The 6000-nt window shown below is 38.1% G+C and overlaps 1 protein-coding gene across 1 annotated transcript in view; it reads right to left on the minus strand.

The window, feature by feature from the left end:
• LOC114566415 (roundabout homolog 1) overlaps positions 1–5444 on the minus strand; it is a 92578-nt gene extending 87134 nt beyond the window's left edge. The window contains exons 1-2 of the mRNA XM_028594846.1: positions 5411–5444; positions 2566–2696 (exon numbers count right to left, since the gene is read on the minus strand). The gene's annotated coding sequence lies outside the window, so the exon portion shown is untranslated. The remainder of the gene's footprint in view (positions 1–2565; positions 2697–5410) is intronic.
• Between the last annotated feature and the right edge of the window lie 556 nt (positions 5445–6000).

Raw genomic sequence — 6000 nt, forward strand, 5'->3', positions numbered from 1 at the left:
AACTGCAGTGGAAAAATGTAACTTTCACACCAGGATGTGTAAAGCTGGTATGAAAAGAAAAGAAAAAAAGAATGGATCTAGTGAAAACAACAAAACCCAAGTCAGGGGTGCACTATGTAAAGATAAGCAGTCAACACATGACAGAAAATGTACAGTGAATTCAGCATTTCCAAATAACTTTTTGTTGGTCCTATTAGTATTAGTATAATGGAAATAAGCACACACCCTGTAAGTACAACATAATGTGTCATATACACCTGATGCTATCCTCATAACTGAAACATGCGCACGCACACATGTACATGCACATGCAAATGCCCGTACTCAAAGAAATGGCACAATATCTGTCATCTGCTGTGAGCTAATAGGGAGAGTCTGCGGATTGAAGGAGACTGGACTGCTGATTCCCCTTTCCTTCTTCTGCCTACTGGGGAATAATCACAGCTTACCATCTAACATATTGTCAATAAGACAGAACAGGAGCTCCCCCTATACCACAGCAGACAGATTGCATACTGCAGAAAGCACTGGAGCGTGAACAGAATCAGCTTTCAGCATCCCCCTTCCCATGTTTTTTCCCTCCTAAATGCAATCCCCTGTACTCATAGAGACAGATACAGGCAATGCAATATGTTATACCAGGGATGCCATGTTAAAAGGTACATGGGAAATACTTAAATTCAACAGACATATTTACATTGGACACAAATCACAAGGAAAAGCAGACATATTTCATGGCACCTGTAGCATTTGCAGGAATATATGACTAAAACACCTATTGTAAATGGAATATTGTATTGGTTATTTTGATATAAGGCCAAACATATTTAAATATGTACACACATTGTAGACTCAGATGTGATGGGTAATCAACAGCTCTGTAGTAAAACACCACCAGAGAAAGTGGGGGGCACAGCCAGGAAGTATGGTTCACTGACTGTCTTCTGCACAATAACTGGAGTCTAAATCAAGACCACAGAGGGAGGTACATGTGGAATAGAGGTTTGTGCTTCTGAGACAGATTCCGGTTTTGATGTACACACAACACACAAACCACCTGCATATATTACTGTCAATCCAGTAAGGCCATGCATTACACACTTTAACATTTTACAAGGCTCAGTGTCTCCTCATGTTAGACTGAAGAGTTCTTATCATCACCTGGCAGTTATCGCTGACATATGACTGTGTCTTTGGGGAAATGGATGGGGAGACACATACAGGCTTTCATCACTGCCACTACAATGCATTACGGGAGCTATCAGAGCAAAACAAAGGATATTAAAAGTATGAGAGGCAATGTCTGAGGCACCTGTCAGGGCTCATGGTGACAAGTCATAGTCGGCTGAGTCGGCATTGTGGAGGAGAAAAACTAGTCTTAGTAAAAGATGATCCCATGGCCTAGCCACAAGGGACAGTGACCTTTGACCCCAGAGGATAAATGACCCTGATGTCATGTCAGATTAAAGACCTTAGACCACTAAACATGCCGTTAGCTGCATTTGCAAATAATGAAGAAAATAAACAGTATGTTTGGTGTTGTATAAACATTTAATAAAGAATGTAGGTGTTAAGAGGAAAGGAGGAAATATTGATGATGACCACCCAAATGAGAACAGCAAGGTGCCTACTGCAGCTAACCATTGTTTTATCTCTCCTTGATAAACCCCCACAGGCCCACTTGAAGGCATTTACAGATTAGGGAATAGGGAATGCTCTGTCAACACTCAACTTTAATGCTATTCATACCTCCACACTGTTCCCATACAAACTTCAGAGCTTCCCTTTTTTGGCCAGGAAAGTCAGTTAAGGGCAACATTTTGTTTGAGTTGATAGTACAGCCAAATAAACTAAATCCACCAGATTAAGTGATCCTTTAAGATATGAGTTTGGATTTGCTGGAATGTAATTTTAGCAATAGTTACTTGTACACAGCCGTAGCTTAATCCCTTTAGGGTTTTCAAAACCACTAAAGGATTTTTAGAACTAAAACCAGAGAACATAGAGAAAGCTGAAGACCTTGCAAATTGTGAAGCATTTTACCTATTTTCAAAGTAAATGTGTAATCCATTCTTCGTATATGTAATTCAGTATATGCATGCCACCCTATCCCATCCCACTACATTCTGATTAATCAGCAATATGGATGACTGAGCTTTGATTCTTTAAAGTGTTTTGGCTTGTTGGAACCTACGTAAGTACAGTAAAACAAATGATATGATAATTTTATACAATAGACTTGAAATTAAAATTTTCTTCAGTCAAAGTAAATATATGGAAGGAGAAATGCTAAAACATCAGAGGTATACTCGGCAATTATTGTTCGTTTGGCAACATGCAATCATCTAAATACAAATAACATTCACTACAAATTTGTATTAGCCACAAATAACTTTCAGCACCACACCACGTGGACAGCATCTGCTCCTGTATGAATCAATGGGCAGGTAAAATAATTAAATTCCCTCTGAAGCCACCTATGCCAGAAACATGTGAACTTGCAATAGTGACATTACTAAAGATACTAACCAAGCCTCAATGAAAGAGTACAACTTTACAACTTACCCCTCCAGGTTATTCCTCCAGCATTATTGCTCCATTTTTCTCTGGCAAAGCCAAATCGCTGCCAGTGTGTGTTTTAGAGGCATCCAAGTGAACAGCAGAGACAGAAAGAAAAAAGAAGATACAATGCGGACCTGTAAAAGAAGGAGAAAAAAATCAAACGAATGAGCCTATGCCGAAGGAAAAGCCTAAATAATCCATCTGTGATCCAGGAGACGCTATCAGATGGGGTGCATACAAATCACAAAGCTACCTCTGCAGCAACCTAGGTCCAATATCCTCAGGGTCCTAAGGCTGCACTCAGACAATTTACTCTTACAGATTGCCTGACATCTCACACACTCAAGGACGTTAGAACATGGTGAATTTCAACAAAAAGATTAGCATTTCGATTTTATTTTCTCAGAAAATGTTTTTCGTCATTTTCCAATATTCAGTCATTTTTTTAATAATAATTAATATTTATATATTAATATAATTAATATGTGGAAAGTTCAAGACTATTCTGAATGCTGTACTGGTAAACCAGTGTTGTGTATATTCTGAGAAAATTCGGAATGTATTTTGAACATTTCTATTGTGTCTGTCTTAATAATACTTTGTATTGCAAAGTGAGCTGATATGGTTTGTCACAATTTGTACTGAATATTTTTAATGGTTTTCCAAATGAAGCATCACAGCTCAAGCTAACTGCAGCACTAGGTAGAGAATCACAATGTGTGTTGTTGCAATACAGGGACACATCCCTGCATCGTGGTTCACAATCTGCAGAAAAGCATCCCACAGGGTCTATGTTAACCTGCAGCAAAACAAGCCTCTGTCTCTTTCACTGAGTGAAATTGAAATGGGTTTCGCCCATTTCTTTTTGCTACCTGCTTATTCCTATTCAGGTATATACAGTTGGGGGTGCTGGAGCTTTAGCATGCATAGGCACCAAGGCAGGAAAATACCCAACACCACTATCAGAGATAGCAAAGACAAACACATATAAACCAAAATAAATATTAGATTATTCAGTCCACTCTGCCATTGTGTGAAGTCTCCCACTTTACACCCATCTGTGTATTTTTCATGACCAGATCACCTGTGCAAACGTCCAATGAATAGTTGTTTACAAAAATTGATTTATTTTTTTTTATTTTATTGTATTGGAAACAATGTCCACAATGACTGATGAATGCATCTTCTTCTGTGTAATGATGTGTGTAACAAAAGGAGAATTGATCCGCAACACTGTTCAGCAGCTATTTATTCAATTCCGTCTACCATCCAGCAGTGTGAGGGTTTCAGTGGATTGCACACATCAGCCAAATACGCAGGTGCTTTGGTTATAATTTTGTGTTGCATTCATGTCAGCCAAACAGCACCATTTTATGTTCATTGACATTGTTACAAAAAGCATTCAAAAGCCTGTCTACTAAATACTCTTGTATTTATGGAAAGATTAGTTCATGTTCAGGCATATTCACCTCCAGAGTCAAATGTTCATTCCTTACTGACAGTAAATCAGGGGACTCAATGCAACCCTCAGATCTGCACAGTATACCGTAGACCCAAACACATATCAGTGAGGTTAAGCTTTCATATTTAGCTGTTTGGCCTTTAGGTAGGCTACTCTTACCTATAATTATTCTGTATAAAGTAAAGAAGGGGAAATGTATAGGGTCTGATGCTGCAATAGAGGGGCATCAGGGCATATAACCCACAACAATTTTCTTTTCAACTGCACTCTTATCAACAGCACTCTTATCCAGATCCTTCATCTAACCCAGCAGTGCGGTTTTGAATTAACCTCAAGTCAATATCATGGTCATCTATCACCCTGACAGGAGCAGACTGGTGAGTGTGACATTGGAAAGATAATCATCTCAAGAGGAAACGTGGTCTTCTCTAGCAAAAATGTTGCTCAGCAGATCAAGTCACTTGCGGTTTGAACCTGAGGTGAAATAGGCTACACAAAGACGGACAGTGTGTGACAGCCAATCATAAAAAAAACTATGTTTTGTCATTGGAGGATGCAGGATATCTCTTGAATGTTTTGTTGTGAAGCAAATTACCTCAATTTCTATGGACGTCCCGTTCTCCCTTTCAGTGTTCAAACAATAAAACATTATAGGTTGATAAAGCAAACTTAGAAGCAACATTATCTTTGTATCTTATTACATTTATCTATGCTCTTTGTCACCTTTGACATGTACTTTCTCAACCTCATCATCATCATGTAATTGTCATGATTACTGCAATAACTTGTTACACTATGCCCCGTGAATGATAGCTGTACATTAACATCAAACTCTGGAAGTAGAAAAAACATGTTGCTATCAATGTTATTAAGTGACTGTGTTTTCCCATTTCCCATCTAATTTATTAATTTAAAGCTAATAAATAAAGGAAAAGTTGATTGCTGGTGCTAGTGAGTTTGCACAGAAAACATTGGACAATCACAATGTAAGATAATTGCTATTTCAATCCTACAACATCTGTAAAGTCAGAGCATTTTACAGATGTTCCGTTCGGGTGTTTTCAACAATGTAGTGGTAATATACCTCGTTGCACTCATTCATCTGCAAAATCAACCCATAATCATTTGTTTTCCACCATCCATGACCTTTTATGAACATAAATAGCATGATAGATAAAAGGTTTGATATATGCAGAGATCACCTTAACATATAACTTTCATATTTATACAGATAAGAGATACAACTTTCAGGGTGAATTAGTTAATTGTATTGATGGTTTCCAGCTTAATATGTGTTGAAATGTTTTAGTTAGTTGAGTAATCAACCTATAGAATCTCAAATGTATTTCAATTCTTACATGCATGAGATGATGAGTCTGCACTAACCTCTTTGAAAGTGTTGGAAATTGGCCTTTTCCTGTTGTGTCTTCTCTCTGTTAGAAAAATAAAAAAAGAGAGAGATTTAGGTTGAAACCTGTTGACCCTTGATTCTATTCTCTCTTTGCCCTGTTCTATGGTCTTGGTCTTTTTAGCTGTATGATGAACCTGTCACATAGACTAATGGCCAGCCCGGAGGTCGACTGAGGTCCTAATATGATATATTTACCTTGTTACATCACCAATTAATCATTACACTTTGAACAGCCTATATGCTGATTAGGGAAACAAATGCCTTCGATAAGACACACACACACAAAAACACACACGCACACAGACACACAAATACACACACACAGAGTTTAACTGTGATTTGCTCATATCAAAAAATGGTTAAATTACCATATATTTATATGGTAATATTTGAGTGCCATTAGCTTTCTCCTCTTTGGTTGGGCTGACTGACACTTCAGCAGGCAGGGAGCCAAACAAAGCTATTTTTGTGGATGGACCATTATTCAAGAGCTGCATGGGGAATCTGTGAGAATGCAATCCAGGTGTCATTGCCCCTTGGTAATCTCTCTCGTCTTCAGGAATTC

This window comes from Perca flavescens, chromosome 13 (genome assembly GCF_004354835.1).
Source record: "Perca flavescens isolate YP-PL-M2 chromosome 13, PFLA_1.0, whole genome shotgun sequence".
Taxonomy (NCBI): Eukaryota; Metazoa; Chordata; class Actinopteri; order Perciformes; family Percidae; genus Perca; species Perca flavescens.